Genomic DNA, 20,349 nt, shown 5'->3' on the forward strand with positions numbered 1-20,349 from the left:
GCAGCAGGGCAGGCCCTACGAGGAGAGGCTAAAGGACCTGAACCTGTTCAGCCTCCACAAGAGAAGGCTGAGGGGGATCTAGTGGCCTGTTACAAAGCATTGGGGGAGTCACTGTTCCCCCAAGCACCGCCAGAAGTGACTAGGAATACGTGTCACAAGCTGGCAGAGGGTAGATTTAGGCTAGACATCAGGAGGTGCTACTTCACTGCAGGGCGGCTAGGATCTGGAACCAACTTCCAAGAGAAGTGGTGCTGGGGGTCTTTAAGAGGAGGCTAGATGTACACCTTGCTGGGGTCATTTGACCCCAGTACTTTTTCCTGCCATGGTAGGGGGTCGGACTTGATGATCTGCTCAGGTCCCTTCCGACCCTACTAACTATGAAACTATGAAACTATTACTAAATTGTCTGCCTCCCATACCTCTAATTTTACACAATCCTGAAATTTAAATTGATAAAATAGGAAGAAATGCTTAAAAATAAACAAACATCGATTTTAGCCATCAAAATTGTTAAAAAATAAAAATTGAATTCTGCGAAGTCTAATTAATACACCACAAGCAGTTTTATGAGTGCAGGACAGAACTTACTTCAACAGAATTTGTGAAGTTCACTCTTTATTAAGTTGCTCATGACTGGGGTAAGTTTCTGAAGCAAGGTGAATCAGGCAGTCCTTTGTCCAAATAAGAAAATTCTCAACTCTGAAGCATGTAGGAGCACCCGTTCTTGCCACAGCCCTTCCCAATCCAATCCCACATGCTCCTCCCAGAAAAAGGCACACAGTACAGCTCCATCTGGGCTTCCAACTGTTGCTCTTCACAGAGCACTCTGAGCACAGATACTCCTAAATCATCCATAACCAATGCTTATCCAACCTTTTCTTTAAAATGTTCAATGATGGAGATTTCCACAACTTCCATATGCAATCTATTCCATTGCCTCACTGTTCTAACAATGAAGTTTTTCCTGATGTCCAGTCAAATCCTACTTCGCTGCAACTTTAAGCCACTGGTATGTATCCTGCTCTCTGCAGCACTAGAAGAAGGTATTCTCCCTCTTCTTTACAGCAGCCCTTCAGATATTTGAAGCCTGCGATTACATCCCCTCTCAATCATCTTTTCCACAAGTTGAACATGCCTATTTTCTTTCAACTTCTCCTCATATCGCTTTATGTTTAATTCCTTTATCATTTTTGTCACCCACCCCTGGACCCTCTCTAACTTCTTCATGTGGTTTTTAAAATGTGGAGCCCAAAACTGCACATAATACTCTAGATGAGGCCTAACCAGTACCAAGTAAAAAGGCACTATCATTTCCAGTATCTTGCACTTAATGTTTCTCATCTCTGGCAATCCTTCGAGGATTCTCTCTACCATAGCTCACTGATGGGCTTTGAGTTGACTTAAGAATCCAATCCTTGAGCCACATATCCATCTGCAGAAGTTGCAGGTCTTTCCAAAGAAGAGAGTAGGCTGTAGGTCAGGATTTCTCTCCTGTTTCTTCCTCTGCAATCTTTTCTCTGCTTTCAGGTCAAGACACTTTACTTTACATGGGCTGCAGTTTGGCTGAGGTTGCAGCACCTTTAGAGTTGTTAGCAGTTAGTCAATGCTTCTATCAATGTAGCTGCATAACACCGCAGACTCATATTGACTCTGTGATCATAGTATTACGGAGAAGTAGGACTGGAAGGAACCCCCAGAGGTCATCTAGTCCAACCCCCTGCCTGAGGCAGGATCATCCCTATCCAAGCCATCCAATACAATCCATAATCTGAACTTTACATGGGACTACCATCAACCCTAACCTAACACCCTAACCCATCACATATAAAGCAGGGGAACCACAGCTTCCAATGTCCTGCTTCTAGAAAATGAGGAAGGCAAAAGCCCCCACAGTCCATACCAATTTGACCATGAAGTAAAATTCCTTCTTGATCCACCAAGACCTCTAGGTTCTTCTGTGTAATGTTGCCACCCAGTCACCCATTTTGTATGTCTGTCTTTGATTATTCTTACCAAGTTGTAGCACGTTGCATTTGTCAGTGCCGGACTTCATCCCGTTAGGTCTAGCCCAGCTTTCCAATCTGTCAAGATCCTTCTGAAGTTTGTTCCTCTCTTCCATAATGAGTTCGTGATCCTTCCCAGTTTTGTGTCATCTACAGATTTCTGCAAGAATCTCTATATTTGCATCCAAATCATTAAAACACATTGAACAGCACTGGGTCCAAAACAGATCCCTATGGGACTCCACTCCAAACTCCTGCCTTTCTGATATGGATCCATTTTTTGGTTTTGATTCATTCAATAAGTTTCTGATAATACTTCGTACAGAAACTAACTCTTTGGAACCAAGACCCAGAGATCTATTAGAATCTCTGTAGCTGGGAAATGTCTGAAAGATTCCCGACATTGTTAGGAACTTTAGCATAGATAACCTAGCAGCTGCAGATATAAATGACGCAATGCTGAAAAAAAACCTTATCAACAAACTGTCTAATCAACTTCATTCTGAAGACAAGGTTGGTGACCAAAACCTCGGGTATGCCTCAGCTCCTAATGTGACTAAGAACCTGTGGCAATAAAAGGCAAATCTAGTGTTGGCAACAAAGTGCAATTTAATATAAAGCTTTTAAGTGATATCTGTCCTAGAATTAATGCTCCCTAGCTCTGAGTCTAGGCAAAATAAGGTAAAGAGGAACCATATTAGTAACCCAATAACTCTAGGTCCTATTTTAAATAATTCCCAAAGCTTTATCAGGAGTTGACACTCTTAGGGAAGATTCATAGTGGGTGTAGACACATGTAACATAGTGACTTCTGTCCATCAAACTACCAGTTAGCTTTTAAGTTCTTAATAATCAGAGTTAAAGGGATAGAATTATATGCAATCAAGAAAGCATCTGCTCCAGTGTGCTCCTAATTAATAATAAAGCTGGTTAATACTCCACTTCTCCATTATTTTCTTTTATTTACAAAGATGCATTGCTGTGTGCAAAGACTGATCTACACAAAAAAAAATATGCTATTATGGACTAGAAGTCCTCCTGTGTTACCCCTGACCCTCTCTAATGCAATGATATACACAGTAGATGACTTCAGGAAAAGCATCTAAAGTCTTCATGTGTTGAATTATTCTACAAATAGCTCTCTTTATCACTGTACAGCTATAATATGGATCCACTCTAATTTTTAAATCAGCAGTTACATTGTGGAGTTCAATCAAGGAAGAGACTGAAATCTGGAATGGGTATCATCTCACTGAACTTGCCGGTACACGGCCATTTAGGCAATGGCAAAGTCAACACTATGATTTAGAAATGTCTTACTTCCACTCCCATCCACGTAAATTCTAATGAATCATCACTGAAACTTACTTAGTGGGCTAACTTTATAACCCCCAACTCCGACTAACCAAACTAGCCAGACTCCAGCATCCATACCAGTCCCCACTGAAAATAAACACAGCACCAAAGAGAGAAATGCTGGTGATCAATTTGTAAGACAAGGCCAATCAAGTTTCCTTTCTGAAACAGTGAAAGAAGGTTCAGTGCCCCATGCCCTCAAGGCAAGAAAAACTGAGATAGAGGAACAATCTTTCCAAGAGGCCATCACATGTCTTGATAACTTTGTAATCTATTTCTAAGTCGCTTTTGCCAACCTCCATTATTTTCCCAAAGAGTCAATTGCTAGATTCTAGAATCTTGTTCTTCTTCACGAGTAAGACAAAAGTACTTTACATCCCTGCCCAAGAATGGATCTCAAGGGCCACTATCTTGTCATTCACTTTTTTTCAGATTGCTCAATATTTGCACTGATTGTTTCTACTGCTCTCTGCAGACTCTCATGACACTTGAGCATTAATTTCTTGCCTACAGAAATCATTCGGGAAACCTTCTAAAATAACTCACTTGCTGGGCACATAAAATTAGACCCTCCTTCGATAGAGGATGCAGCTCCATCAAGCAGCCAAGTTTTAAACCAAATGACTTGAATCTTGAATCAATGCTGCCAGGCATATGGACTGTCAAGTAAAGTGATCATTAGTAAGTTAAGAATAATTTGTACACCTAGGACAATTCTCTCCCCCTGTAGAAGAAGCCATATAAATTCAGTTAAGTTGAATGCCCAAGAATCCTTGGGAGAAGGTCCAAGTACCTAAATGAAATCGGTTCCAGCAGAACAAAGAAAGCAAAGCAAAACAGTTTTTTGATGTGATTCTCTAGACAATTGGTGAACTATATCAACAGATCATAACCACTAAAAAAAATGGCAGCAAGCTGCTGTTCCTTTTCCACCTATACAGCACAGTGAGTTCACAGAATACTCTGGGTTTCTTACTTTTGCCACCGTGTCACACAACTCCAGCAAAAGCTAGTTAATGTAATGTGTGTATATAATTGATTAAACAATTTTGCTTGGGAACAGCAGTCTTCACCTTCAAATAGAAGGGATTTGAAACAACCTTTCCTGTACTATAATTAGCAAAATTACTTTAGCTACCAGAGAAACTCTGTTAGCGGACTACCCAAGTTGTCATTGAGTAATTGGTTGCATTGCTTGTTAAAGTATTTCATGTGGTGAAAGAGTGTTTGCAATTTGCTTAAGTGAAATTCAAGGTTATTAAGCAGTAACCTCATATTACAGATAATGTTAATAGTATAGGAAATCTTATAATAATAGTGCTATACCATATACAGGTACTTCAACAGAGGTATGTGTGAGAGAGAAAGAATAGATACCAGTCATCTCTACAAACTGATGAACTGTTCTGCTAGAATCTTGAGCACATACTGATGGGTCAGCACTTTGACTCAAGAGTTAGTTTTGTATTCAGCTCTTCCCGCAAGCACTGGACAATTTTAGGGAGACAAGGAAAAACTGGACCATAAGCCTCCCTTTGGCCTGAACAACAGAAACAGCAGCTGGAGGTATGAGCAGGTTTTTGGCAGAAAGAAATCCTACAGTGCATCAGCTCTGCCCTCATTAGTATTAGTGAGCGCTGCTGCAGTCAGAATTAACTATTATGCATGGGACTCAAGGATAATTTAGCCCCAAACAATGAGAAGGCATACACAATTTAACATCAGCAACTATGGTGGCATTGGCTCAGCTGCACTCTAATTCTTTAGAGCTTGAGTACAAAACTAATCCACAGCAAAGTGCCCTATTGTTATTCTGCCTGAAGACTCCCAAAAAACAATCTCCAAGTAACATATAAGTGGAAAAATGTAACACTCTTATAACAGGGGAAAACATTTCATCTTAGAAAATATTGTTTGAAACTATTTATGCAATAGAGCAAGCACATACTGAACTCCAATTGAAGCCATTGAGAGTTGAAGGGACTGGATCCTTTCACTAAATGCTCAGCACCAAACAGAATTGAGTCTTTTGTGAAGAAGTAATAGCAGCCAACTTTTATACAGCACTTTTCATCAGTTGATTTTAAAGCACTTTACAGCAGACGTCAGTATCATTATTCTGATTGTAGAGAGAGGTAACATGACTTGCCCAGGCCTAATCGGCAGGATGGTGCTAGAGTTCAGAACAGAACCAAGTTCTCTTAAGTCTAGTCCAGTGCTCGATCCATATACTGACTCCCCAAGAAAGGAATGGGAACACATGTATTTAATTCAACAAGTCAATTGATTTCCAGGGGTACAAAGGACACACATCTATGACTACAGTCAAGATTCAGATGTTCAGTACCTCTGAGAAAAAAATCAATTCATCGATGTTCTCATAATGAAAGAAACACAGTGTCAAGTAATCCCCTACTCGGCATCAATTCTGCCATTTGTTCTACACAGGGAATACTCCTACATCAGCACAGAGCTTGTCTGTAGGATTCCATTTAGGCATAGGAGTCGCATTCACAGGACAAGTTGCAGGATCAGTATAAAAGTCTATTTAGTGCTACCAATTTATTGTTGGGGAGGAAGGTGGGTAATGAAAAAGGGGAAGAGTAAATTTGCAACATTCCCTTAAGCAAAAGTTATTTTCCACACTGAATCTTGAAACTATCCTCATCACATGCTAATAGGTACTTCTGAAACAAATTAAACCTTAAGTCACATTTACTTACACACCTAGGGTGGCATAAGGAGTAATGGTGACTTCCAAAGTAAGAAAAGAAAAAATACTCCATGTTTTAAAAAACTTGATAGTGCTTCCCTCCAGTTGTTTTTAAAAATAACTTTGTAGCATTTTGCCCCTTTTCTGGCTCTTAAAAATCTATTTAATTGGAAGTTGTTTCTTTTTATGTGGCTGTTCTATACATTTTAAATGTGAATTGCATAATTGGCCTTTCCATGGGTAAAAGAAAGTCTATTCATTCACACCTCTAATTTCTTACATGCGAAATTATTACTCCCTTGGGTATCATAAAAATAGCTTATGTAAAATATTACCTTCTGAACTGAATTGAAAACATACACCAAACTCATTAAGAACATAAAAATTTGGGATGGTGCCAAAAGGTATGACTAAGCAGTGCTTTTCAGAATGTCACATGTCTCATGAATTATTGTCCGATTCTTCCTTACACACACATATCACCCTGCGTTCCCAATTGTGCTCGAGATAATACTGAGGACAAGACTAAGACTTGGTTCTAACACTATGAAATCCTTAAATGGAGAGCAACTGCAAAAAAAATCCAAAATTACTGTTATTAATTCTTATTGTTTCTCATACACTCATAAAAACTGCAGGCATATCAGTGAAAATTGCTATAAAAATCCATAGGAAGAGTTCTAAACAGATATTGGTGTTCTTAGTTTCACAATGCTTAATTAGCTCAGGCTGTGCTTAATTTTCTAACTAAGACTCACAATTTAAGATGCACCTTAGCTCTGACAAAAAATTTTAAAAAGGAAACAAATGTTACTCACAGCTAGCTTTTCAATTTCAGACACTGCATAGCTACTTGTTAGGAAAGCCATATTTGTAATATTCATAACTTGAAGTAATACAAGAGGGGGAAGATTTTTACACAAGTTTTATATTTGGAAATACAAAGGGAGAAGAAAATAACGGAACCATGCTATTTACTTAAATACATAGACGTATGTCTAGAGATTCATTTTAGCAACACTAGTGAGTTATTAATATCTATTGTACTAAAATAATAGACAAGGCAAGCCCTGAAGTTTGATGGCAGAGTTAGTATTAATCTAACAAGTATTCATTATGATTTAATTATCAGCAACTGCCTTGCATACAGGGCTAGAGTATAAATAAGGATCAGAGGGCACAGCCTTCAGCTATTATCAGATGCACTGAACTTGGCTGTAATCCCAGTCATTTTTACCTCAGGATGATACAAAGGAAATTACTCCTATTTTATATTAGTGTGAGATAAGGATCAAGCCCACTGTCATTAATTTAATGAACCTGACTAGATTTTAAAATATTAGCATTGGTGTAACTGTATCAGTTTCATTACTCCAGTGCACGCCGTGGAAACAGGTATGCTGCACCTGTATGAAGTGAGGTTAAACTAGGTTACCTTAATCACAAATTGCCCGCCTACAGAGAAAGTAGCATCTGTTTAACTTAAAGCATGATTTTAAATCAGGGGTGGGCAAAATACAGCCTGCAAGCCAGATCCAGCCCATGAGGTCATTCTATTTGGCCTACGGGGCCCCTAAAAAAATTAATATTTATCCATCTTTGGTTCCTGTCAGAAATGACAGAAACCAGGGGCAGTAGGACCCAGCAGAAGCCCCAGTGGGTTCCCACAACAGCAGGAAGCCCCAGCAGGGGCTTCTAACCTGGGACCATGTGACTGCACCACAGCAGTAACTCAGGTAAGGGGGGGGCAGGGGAGGAACCTGGGGAAAAGTGGCCCCTCCCCTGCCCCATGGATGGTGCTCCCTGCTGCAACCACTCACAGCCCGCGTGGGGCTGTTGTGAGCAGGTGCAGGCAGCCCCACGCGAGCTGTGAGCAGCTGCAGCATGGGGCACCAGCCACGGGGCAGGGGAGGGGCTGTTTCCCCCCACCCCTGCACTCAGCACCACCTTGTAACCCACCCCTGCTGCCAACCTGGGCCCCACGCCTGCTCCAGGCTCCCCTGTCGGGGCTGCACACGGCAGCAGCAGCTGCAGCCCCGCTGTTTGGTGTGCCAGGCAGTGTTTGCTGTTGCAGCCCTGGAGCTCGCACACTGGGCAGCCCAGAGGCGGCAGTAGCAAACACTGCCTGGTTCAGCAAGCAGGGAGGCTGCAGCTGCTGCCACTGTGCACAACCCCTACAGGCAAGCCCAGAGCCAGTGCGAGGCCCAGGCTGGCAGCGGGCATGGGTTACAAGCTGGTGCTGAGTGCAGGGGAGGAAAAGTAGCCCTTCCCCCACCCTGTGGCCAGTGCTCCGCACTGCAGCTGCTTGCAACCCACATGGGGCTGCCTGTGCCTGCTCAGGATAGCCCACGCAGGCTGTAAGCAGCTACAGCAGGGAGCTCTAGCCACGGGGCAAGGGAGGGGCCACTTTTCCCCAGGCTGAGCACCAGCTCATTCGGAGCAGGGGCTTGGGGGCAGTGGGAGTGAGCGGGTATATGAGGCCCACACTGGCATCCCAGGGCCAGTGCTGATGGGGCCCAGAGCAGGGTGGCAGCTGGCAGGGGCACTATAGAGCCGGGCCAGCACCCCCCTCTCCCTGCTGGTGCAACCCAGCCCAGCTTCACAGACCCCTGCCAGCCTGCACCATGCTCTGGGCGCCTTCGGTGCTGGCCCTGGGATATTGGGCCCAAGATGGTGACCGGGGGTGGAGCACCTGTCAAGGGGTAATGGTTACCCATGTGGCCCTCGACAGCTTGCCAAAACTTGGTGAGCAGCCCTCCACCTGAAATAATTGCCCGCCCCTGTTTCAAATGGATTTACTTTAAAGTGCTACAAAAGCCTATGTGGCCATTCTTAGAACAGGTTTTCGCTTCATGATGCAGGCTTCTGTAAAGATACCGGAGCTGGAGCTACTCCTTAAGAAGCAAGGTAAATAAGCACGTTTGCTACTGCAGCTTTCGGTACTATAACACACTGGATGCACCTAGACAAGATACTTACTGTGCAGTAGCTCGTTACTACTGTGTAGTGGCGTCTCCAGGCATGAACCATGATGCAATGATACTGCACAGTAGTAAGGAGCTACTGTGCAGTAAACATCATCAGGCAACCATGCCAGGACACTACTGCACGCTAACGCCGGATACTGTGCAGTCATGTAGTACTTCGTTTTACAAGTACTAAATGACTCGTGTAAGCAAAACCTTGCTTTATAGCTTAAACCAAGTTCCTTTCAATCTATCTTAAATAGATAGTTCCATGTCAATTATGTAGACAAAGTTCTTTGGGTAAATCTGATATTTTTCATTAGACCAACTAAATCGTTGAAAATACTATTTTTTCAACTATTTAGTTGGTCTAACAAAAGATATCAGATTTACTCAAAGAACCTTGTCTACCTGTCTCCTTAGACCAACCCAGCTACAACCTTGTCAATTATGTTAAACTTCAGGTAGCCCTGATTTATACCTAAATAAAGTTGTTGTTACCAGTAACTTAAATACATTTAAAGAGCCCTTAAACCAGAAAGGTCCACACATTATGGCAGTAAACAAATGTTATGGGCTCTCTGAGCACCTTAGGGATAACCTCTTTCATCAAGTATTATCTCTAACTGGTTTTGGGCAACTGGTGTCACACGTGACTATTCCACAAGCCCAAAAACAGTTGAGGGGTCCTCCAGCATCCCAGGAGGCACGTCCTAGCCTCTCTATCTTCCCCCAGTAGGGGAGCACCTAAAAATAAGAATCTCCCCCCCTTTCCACTCCCATTCTGTGGGGCTGCTCATACCAGGTGCTAATTTTAACATGAACTAAAGTTAGCACATGCTATCTATAAAGTATAACTATACCCTAAAACAACCCACACAGCCTTTTACACTGGTTTTAAAAATAATAAAAGGTGCAAACTTTTGTATAAGCAAGAATAAAATGACCAAGTTAAATAACGTGGATTAAACTTCACCTCATGGCAATGTTGTGTCTCAATAAAAGCTTTCCATTAGTCACCCCATGTAGGTATCCCTTTCTAAACACAGAAGAAACCTTTGAGTTTGTTTACAAAAGAAAGTTGGACTATTTTCAGTAAAAGAGTAAATATAAAAAGACTGAGTAAAACCAGTTTGAAACCCCATGTGGAAGCACTTTTGATATGAACCAATTTCATTTTGATCGAGCATAACTTGGTTAGGAATCAGTGGCCATATCTATACAAGATGCTGAGTGCACAGTTGTTACTGTGCCATCATGTATAACTTAGTACACAAGTACTAAATGACTGCACAGTAACTGGAGTTACTCCACAGTAGCATCTTCAAACAGCTTTTTGGTGACACTGACTGCGCAGTAGCTTATTACTAATCTGTAGCAGCGTTGCATCATGCTTTGTGCCACACAATGGTACTGCACAGTAGTAACGAGCTACTGCAGAGTAGTAATGAGCTACTGAACAGTCAACGTCTCATGCAGACTTGTCCAGTTTAAACTAAGCTGAACAAGCACTCCTTAAACCAAAATAAAAGCATCTTTGCAAGGTTTTGCACTAGTTTAACTATGACAGCTTAAAAATCAGTTGGTTAAAATGGTCACGTTTCCACAGTTAAGCATATGCAAAGATGTTAACAGAAAGCCCATTAAGATCTACATTTGGTGCCCAGAAACCTTCCATTTGGAGCACTATTTTGCACATGACACAAAGGTGAAAACATTTTCACTGGCCAACTTATTGTACATGTATGATTTGCAGCTGGTTGAAATTTAACCTTGCGTGTGGCAATTCAGACAGGATGAGGTAATTACAGAACTTTGTTTAGAAGTCCAAAATAAGACTAAATAAAATATTTTCCCAACCTATAGCTCCTTAGATCCAAGGACTTCAGCTAACTAACCAGAATTAGAATATTTACTTAAAATTGACGCTTTTGAGAAATTTTAGTTTCATTAAAAGATTTTTTTAAAGAACAAATACAATGACCAACTCAGAAATTTCTGTATGATCCAATGGTCATGTATGAGCTGATAAAATTATTTTAAAAGCCCCAAATGAGTGGTTATCAAGCTTTGAAACAACTTCCAACTATATAAGAGGGACTTATCAAACACATTACAGCTGCATCAACATCTCAAAAGGTGCTTATTAGGTTTAACTTACATGTGGCAAAATACTCTGAGGCTATTCCTGACCAGGAAGCAGTAGAAATATCACAAGTACTCTACATTCTCATATGATGTCCGATCTTGTTTCTAGACCAAAGATGTTAATATTTTAAGCTTCAACATTAGAATACAAATGGCTTGGGAACCACAGATTCCAAAGGTACAGTGTATTGTACCTCCTAAAGGATAGGAAGAAATATAGGTCAAGATCCTAGAAGTTGCTCCCAGTTGAGACAATTACAGTTGTCTGTAGGCATGGAGTATGTCTTACTTGGAGCAGCTTACAAGGTTAGGAAAAAAACAAATATAATTCAGCCTATTGCACCAACAAATCTGCATGTCCACTTTATTTCCTATTCTACTTGTTCTTTCTATTAAATTTGAATAAGATACAAGGACGGTCATTCAAAAATGTCTTATTAAAAGGAGACACTGGCAGATTAACACTCATGTTTAAAAGATGTCCTCATCTGAATTACTAACACCCAAAGACTTCTTGATATATGTCCTAAATGTTTCTAAAGTGCTGCTCATTTTTACAAGGGAAGAGTAGCTTTTTTTTGCCTGCTGATTTTGTTTTCTCCAGAAGCAGCTTCCCAAAAGACCTCTAGTTTTCATTAATATTATTAGCTCATTCAGATGGCTGTTTCCACCTCAGTGGGTGTGTCTACACATTCATTAAAGCACTTGCTACTTACTCTGCATTGTTTAGTACCTCTAATGTGAGGTACTAACTAAATGCGCAGCAGCAAAAGCATACGCTTTTTAAGTGACAATGCACAGTAGCCTGATTTACTGCACATTAGCATGTTTTTTGGCATGACACTTTAATGCGCAGTAAAATTGGCAACTGTGCATTAAAGCACACATGTATATGCACCCAGTGTGGCTATAATTGGGGTAGGTGCTTCACTTACGTGTGTTGCTGTGATACATAGCAACATTAACAGGTCTACCAGTGACTAATGTCAAATTGTGACGTTGCAGTGCTTCTGGTGTTGCATTGAAACTGCTGCTAATGTCCAGTGCTAGTTATCCAGTGCTCAGAAATTCACGCTATCTCTAGAAAACTTGCAGAGAAAATATGTGAAATGTTGAATTATTACTGAAATTAATTTTTGTATAACTGCATTTTGAGTCCCTTTGATTATTAAAACTGAATTTTTAAAACCCTGACTCACTTTCTACCATGTAAACCACCTTCCTTTTGCATTTCACTTAGACTATACAGTAAAAATAGAAAAAGTGGATACTTACCATACAGTAAATGTGGTTCTTAGATGTATTTCCTTCAATGTAAATTTCATCTAATTACCCCTACACTGAGCCCATTAACTTGTACTTGGCCAAAGTGCATCTGCCAGAAAGGCATCCAGCTCTTGATCTGAAAACCTCAAGAAATAGAAAATCCACCATTTCCCTTGTTTGTTTGTTTCAGTGTTTAACAGCTGATGTTACAGGCAATTTGGTTCTGACTGTAGATACACATGAACCTCATGTAAGTGAGACTGGAATGTTTGGACTAGCAGCATTTGCCAGGTCTGTTTGTGCATTGAGTATCTCCTTGTGCTCCTAAATAACAAGCATAAGTGACAGTGTGGCCTGCATAAGTCAAAGCCTGAGGTAGCTGAGGACTCTGAAAAAGGGTAGGAGGGTTGACTCAACACTTCAAAGAACCATAGTGTCATTTTGAGTACATCACTGAGGATAAAACCGCAGGTGACTAGTCTTCCTGGGCAATGAGAGTAGCAAGTCCCACTTATACCATGCAGACACTTTGTAATGCAAGAAGTGACTGGAATTACTACTCTTCCAAATCTGACATCTCTCTTGGCCACCAGATCCAGGACTTAGTATTCCACAAAGGCCATATCTACATGAGATGCTGACTGTACAGTTGTTATTGCAGTCATTTAGTACTTGTATAAACACTTGTATATAAGTACTTGTATAAAGTACTGTATAAACAAGTACTAAAGCACTGCACAATAACCTGAGTAACCTGAGTTACTGTGCAGTACTGCCAACAAATGTCTTTTTCATGACACTACTGCACAGTAGCCTAAGAGTACTGTGCACTAGTGTCACAGCACGGTTGTTGCCACACGATGCTACTGTGCAGTAGTATTGGGCTACTGCGTAGTCAGTATCTCACATAGATGTGGCCAGCATGACTACAATACTCTACAGCCTTGCAGATCTCTGAAATCAGAGGACATGCTAGATGCAACCCGTGTTTGGGCAGGATGCATCTTCATGTTCAGAAGGAGAGGTTTGTCAGCCAACTGATAGCAGGTGGAAATGCATACTGCATGATCTACTTGGAAATTCTCTGCAACAAGATGGTTTGTCTTTTATACAACCCAAAAACAGCCACAGCCTTATCTAAACTACACAGCAGGTTCCACCCTTGAGAGGCCTGATCACACCCCACCTATCCACACCCACAGGCAGAGAGACAATGACACTGAGGACAGTGACATAGGCAGACACATCCCTCTGCATCTACCCTCAGTCTCTAGTATGTGTGAAAGCAACCAATATGGATGAGCACAGAGGGCCCTCACTGGTAAACTTCTAGGTTTGGGGTATGTTGGCAAGCACAGGTGGGCAAAGCATGTTAGTAGCAGGACCTACAGCAGCAGTAATGCAAAATGGTGGGTAGGCACCCAAAGAGACTGAGACTTATGGTGTAATGCAGTAAAACTCAGGATATATCCAGAGTGTGCATTTTCTTCTCTCCCAACATACAACCCAGCTTAATGAAGGAAACTGGCAGTGAAATTAGTTGATAAAGGTGAATACCCTAGACTACCATAGAAGTTAATATAAAATGTAGTTTGAGCACCAGCCCTGTCCTTGTGAAAAATGGTGGCACTTCTGTCCCACAAACTAACTATGCCAGATACCGGCAAACTGTAACTCAGCAAGCTGCTCTGCACACACTGCCTCCTGAAGTGGAAGCAACATCACCTCATTCAGGCAGCTCTGTGGGCAGGCTATTTGGTAGGCCTGTGTGAAGCAGCAAGTATTCACTTCGGATTCAGATTCAGCTGATTCAGAGAATCAGAGAATCAATGAGTCAGAAGGGACCTAGACAGATCATCTAGTCGGATCCCCCACCATGGGTAGGAATGAGTCCTGGGGGTGGGAGGGGTCATAAGACCCCAGCCAGGTGCCTATCCAGTCTCTTCTTGAAGATTTCCAGGGAAGGTGAGAGCACCACCTCTCTGGGCAGCCTATTCCAGGCTCTGGCCACCCTTATAGTGAAGTAGTTCTTCCTTATATCTAACCTAAACCTATCCTCCCTCAGCTTGTGGCCATTGTCTCTGGTGACTCCAAGGGGGGCCCTGGTGAACAGACTTTCCCCGAGTCCCTGCTGCTGGCCCCTGATAAGGTGCAGCACAAGATCCCCCCTCAGTCTCCTCTTGCGGAGACTGAAGAGATTCAGGTCCCTCAGCCTCTCCTCGTAGGGCTGGCCACAGAGGCCCCCAACCATACGAGTGGCCCTCTCCAGGTTCCCCATGTCCTTCTTGAAGTGCGGCGCCCAGAACTGGACACAGTACTCCAGCTGCGGCCTGACCAGCGCCACATAGAGGGGGAGCGAGACCTCTCTGGACCTGTTAGTGATGCCCCTGTTGATGTATGACAGGGTGCAGTTGGCTCTGCCTATTGCTTCATCGCATTGGCGACTCATATTCATCCTGGAGTCAATCATGACTCCAAGATCCCTCTCTGCCTCTGTGCTGCTGAGAGGGTCAGCCCCTAACCTATAACCATAATGCTGGTTCCCTCTCCCCAGGTGCAGCACTCTGCACTTGTGGGTGAACCTGTACAGGATGCGGTTCAACAAGGACTTCTCTAACCTATCCAGGTCTGCCTGGATGTGGTCCCTGCCTGCCGGTGTATTCACTTTACCCCACAGCTTGGTGTCAGATAACTGGTCATAGAAAGAGACCAGGTTAATCAGGCAGGATTGGCCTGGCATGAACCCATGTTGGTTACCCTTCAACATCACTTCCCCTTCAGGGCTCTCACAAATGTGGCCCTTGATAATTTTTTCAAAGACCTTCCCCAGGATAGAAGTGAGGCTGACTGGCCTGTAGTTGCCACGCTCTTCCTTGCTCCCCTTCTTGAAAATAGGGACCACTTTGGCCCTTTTCCAGTCCTCAGGGACTTGGCCCAAGCCCCAGGAGTCCTCAAACAGCCATGCCAATGGCTCCTCAATGACACCAGGCAATTCCCTCAGCACCCGTGGATGAAGGTCATCCAGCCGCGCCGATTTAGATATACCTAAGCCCTCCAGGTAATCCTTAACTAGGTCCTTAACAGTCGGGGAACTCGCATCCTTTCTGGGCCTCTCTACACTATCACCCAAGAGCACCCCATTGTCAGAAGACAGGAACATGGAGGCAAAGAACTTGTTGGAGAGTTCTGCCTTCTCTCGCACGTCTGTCACCAACTGCCCTGCCCTGCCTCATAGGGGTCCAGTGTTACCCCGAGACTTCTTCTTGCTACCTATATACTTGAAGGACTTTTTGTTATCCTTAATCCCAGAAGCATTCGGTGATTCGAATCACTGCCCTGATTCAAGTTGGAGGATTCAAATTTGGAGATTCGGCCATAGACTATAATGGGGAATCACTAAAATACCTATTACTTTGTCAGTTTTTGAAAAGAGCAGGGATGGTAGCCCCTTCTAAGGGCATGAAGCCTGAATAAATTTCAAGGGGATAGGTGCAGGGGTTTCTGTGAAAATGCACCTCAGACACAGCTTTATATGTTGTTTCTACATCCCTCCCCCAGAGCACTGTGACTGGAAGGGAACTCAGAAAAATCACAGTCACTGGCCAGCTACAGATGCCAATATCAGAGCTGTCTTTCCCCACCTCAGCTTTTTCCATATATGGAAGATCATCCCATCCCCCCTCCCTCTTTTCAGTTTCTGTTTGCTGCAAGCCTTCCAAGTCTCTGAATCAATTTGGAGGCTTCTAATTCAATTTGGACCTTTTAATGGGTCTCCTGATTCGATTCAGATTTGAAGATTCAGCCACCAAATCAGGCCAAATCTCCTCTGAATTGAATCAGCTACCAAAGCTTCATACAGCCTTATTATTTGGCTCTGCCTCTCTTCAGTGCTAATTATCATGAACACAGCCATAACTGTTTCACTTTGAGAGGCAGCATGCATAAAGCAGCACTACATGTCTGTGGGCACTGACAGAAGAAACACTGTGTCCTGTCATTGGCCCCGTGAAAGTGCTCTACAGCCATGCCCTAACGGAAGTGCACAACTGCAGAGCACTTTAAAAGTGCCTGATCACACGACAAATTAACCCTCACATAATGAGGGTTCAGATGAAGGCGCTCCAAAGTGGAGCACCTTCATTAACTTCTGTATGACTCCCTGAATGCAAGCAAGGTGCTGTCTGCAGGATGGGAGGAGGGAGGGGCGGGAGCACAGTCATTGGAATTGGAAAGTAAAGAGATTCTTTTTACTCTGTCTCTCATGCTCCCCCTCCAAACCACACACACACACTCCTGCACCAAGCAGCATACAAACTCACTTCCCCTTCAAACTGCACACACATACACACACTTCCCCTCCAAACCACATGCACATGAATACTCCCACTCCAAGCCATGTACATACACACACTGGGCCACTACTACTCCCATTCATAAGGAAGCTCGCACTGCCCCCAGCCTGGCATAAGCATGGCTTGCAGAATGCTGTGCAAGCAGTCCTGCGGGGTTGTGCTGCCATACCCAATAGAGCATGCTGCAGTCCTGCTGTCCCTCCCTTTTCTTCTCTCCCCTCCCATTCTGCAGACAGCACAGGAGCTGGGGAGGGCAGGACTAGGGGAAAGGGGCTGCAGTCAGGTAGCCTCTTTCCACTGGATTGGCTCTGAAGTGGTGATCAGTCCCCTCCCAACAAAAAAGTAAACATGTGTTGGGTCAGGGGGGTCACTCTAACTTAGGTGTCAGCAACATTTTTGCCCATAGCGCCAAAAACACCCCAATCTCAACCCACACCTCAATTTGGCTGGTCAGAGGCAGAGGGCAGGGGAGCCATGAGAGGCCTGATCTTTGTTGCTGGTGGTGGCTACACGCATGCCTCCAGATGGATGCAGGGGAGAGGCCAGGGTTTGCACAGTCCCAGACCCCTTCCCAGCAGCACACCCTGAGGGGCATGTGCAGCCGCGGTCAACACAGAGGCTGGCTGGGGATACTGAGCTTGGTGCGGCTTTTTGCAGCAGCTGCTGCCTGCCACAGAGCCTGGGCTGCTTGCAGCAGGGCTTTCAGTCTCTCAGCTGCCTGCTGCAAGCAGCCTTGGCTCTGTGGCCAGCAGCAACTGCCCAGAGCTCGGACTGGCTATGGCATACCAAGCAAAATGGCCATGCTCTGGCACATGCACTGGAGGTCAGCTTATGGCACTTTCTGTGAAGCACCATTCATTAGAGCAGCGAGCAGCATGTCTGTCATTGCCCTGTGTATGTGGTATATATCTTGTGTAGACCTGGCTTGTGTAGGCCATGAGAGCCTGGAGTTCACTCATTCTAAGCCAAGTTGATAGCCCCCAGAAGGACTGTTTTAATGGGAAGAGAGAACAGGGATGATTTTGAGAGAGGTCCTTGAGTTTCTGCACAAAAACAGTGAGGCACCAGTAGAAAGCTAGGTCACTAATAGGACAGAAACTACGAAGGTCTTAAGGAATGTTAATTTTTCTGGTCAACTGCACCGAAGTATAAAAGGGGGCTCATTTGGGTCATGACACAGGGTTGGGAACTTTTGCTCTAAGGAGAAGGGAATGCCAGCTCTTCCAAAGGAGCATGTAACCTAAGATCTTTGGTATTAGTGCAAGATTTGGTTTTTTTTTTTACATACCTCAAGTTGCCAGGTGGCTCATGTGAAGATTTGTTGTATTTTTAAATACCTCGAGGCACCAGGTGGCTTGTGTGAATGCTACAATGCTGGGGTGGATGAAGCATCCCATAGGAGCGTGGGGTGGCACCCCCAGCGCACTCAGCAGCAGACCTGGAAGTGGACAAGAAGCACTTCCGATCTACTTCTAGGTCCACCAGGGAGCGCACTGGGTGCCTCCCCCCATGTCCCTCCAGCTCCGTGGCTGATGCCTCCTGGATCTGGGAGGGCACCCAGGGTCCCCCCATGGCTGATCACCAAGCCAGTTGGGCGGGGGGGATCCCCCCCAGCACATTCCCCAGTGAAGCCAGAAGTGGACTTCTGGGTTCACTGCCGAGCATGCAAAGGGGGGCCCCCTGCACTCCTGTGGGATGCTCCATCCACCCCAGCATCACAGCATTCACATGCCTGGTACCTTGAGGTATATAGAAAAAACATTTAAAGCTGTGTCTATGGCCAAATTGCTGGTTCTCTGAATCAGCATCAAATCTTCAGATTCGGATTCAGCCAAATTGAATCAGGGACAGTGATCCGAATCAACGAATCGAATATGGCCTGTTTCACACAACCCTAATACTTTGCCCTCTTTATACGTAATAATGGTGGGGGTTCTCTATTACACCAGCTTACAGTACTTTTGCCTTGTCTGTATTTCTTTATCTTGTTAATGAAAATGTCATGGGAGACAGTGTCAGAAGCCTTGCTAAAGTCAAAGTGTATCATATCCACTGATCTTCCCACATTCACCACACCTGTCACCTGGAAGCCCCTAAAGAGTGACAGAAGAGTTGCTCCAAGCACAAACGCTTACCTTGTTGCAGACAAGAAGAAGATCAGGACTTACCGGGAGCACAGATGCCAAGATTTGTAAGCTCCTGCCGGTTCTGGTTAGCTGGGCATGCAACGGAGGCTGTCATAAAAATGTGCCCAGCAACAGCTGCAGGGGAGAGGAAGAAACAGGAGGGAAGAGAAAGTTACCAAAGAGTAAGAATGCTTAAGCCGTGCCCAAGCAGAGGTGATGGAGGACAACAGGAAACTCTCTCCTTTTGAGACTCAGAGGAGTCTCTCTCACTTACCTAAATCCAAGATTGAGAAGGAATGTGACAGAAACGTTGGAGAACCACAGTCTGGACAGGAAAGAGAATCTGCAAGACCAGAAGACAACCAACCATGAGTGGTGGTGTTGCAGGGATTGTGGTTGGGAAAAATTCCAGGAACAGGAGCTCTGCAACCCAGCAGAGGATATTTCTTGTTTTCAAAAGGGGTTATATTGGGCCAGATATCCCAGGGCTATGAACGATTAAGTAACCCCAGTCAGGCTTAGAGATTAAGTTAACTAAGAAGTTAGCAATAAAATTACAGGAACATAGGCAAACTCAGGTCTGCAAACATATTGCCATGGTGTGCCTATGACCACAAAGCAGGTCATCGGATGCGAAGAACTACAGCCAGCCATAGATCTACAGCATTCTAGGCCAGCAAGCCTCCCTCTTTTCTTATGCTTTTTTTTTTTAACATCTAGTCATGGCAGGAAAGAAAGGGCAGATGTGCTGTTAGATACCAAATTTTCAAACCACCTGCTGGGACCTTAAGCACTAGCACACACTCAGTCCCATGAGGAAAGTAAATGAGTGAACTCAATAAGGATTTACTCGTTTAAAGTCAGACATGACTTGCTCTTCATGAATCTATGCTGACTGTTCCCAATTACCTTGCTGTCCTCTAGGTGCTTCACAATGGACTCCTTGAGGACTTGCACCATGATCTTTCCAAGTATCAAGGTCAAGTTGACTGGTCTGTAATTCCCCAGAAAGATGTTATGTCTATGTTTGCCCTTTCCCATTCATCTGAGACCCAACCTCCAAAAGTGCTCAAAGATAGCTAATGACTCTCAAATTACTTCAGTCAATTCCTCATCCATCCCATCTGGCCCTGATGATTTGAAGGCATCTCAATTCTCTAAATAATCTGTTCTGCCATTACTCTGGGCTGTTTGTCTCCTTCCCTATCTTTGTTGCTAACTGCACTCATCATCTGGTAGCTGCCCCTGTTTGAGAAGATTGAAATAATAAAAAAGCATTAAATACTTTAGTCTTCTCTGTATCATCCATAACAAGATTACCTTCTGCATTCTATAAGGGACCTGAAGTTTTTCTGATCTTCCTCTTACTTTTGGCATACTTGTAATATCCTTTTTTATTGCCTTTTACTTCCCTTGCCA

At 43.7% G+C, this 20,349-nt stretch overlaps 1 long non-coding RNA gene across 1 annotated transcript; it reads right to left on the reverse strand.

Annotated features, from left to right (window-relative positions):
- Positions 1–11,075: 11,075 nt before the first annotated feature.
- Positions 11,076–19,891, reverse strand: LOC109310943. Its single transcript, XR_002101349.1, has 4 exons — positions 19,205–19,891; positions 18,940–19,065; positions 12,462–12,596; positions 11,076–11,291 (listed from the first exon to the last, which is right to left on the reverse strand). It is a non-coding gene; the product is annotated as an uncharacterized LOC109310943 (long non-coding RNA).
- Positions 19,892–20,349: the final 458 nt, after the last annotated feature.

This window comes from Crocodylus porosus, unplaced genomic scaffold, assembly GCF_001723895.1.
Source record: "Crocodylus porosus isolate Cpor-Errol unplaced genomic scaffold, CroPor_comp1, whole genome shotgun sequence".
Taxonomy (NCBI): domain Eukaryota; kingdom Metazoa; phylum Chordata; order Crocodylia; family Crocodylidae; genus Crocodylus; species Crocodylus porosus.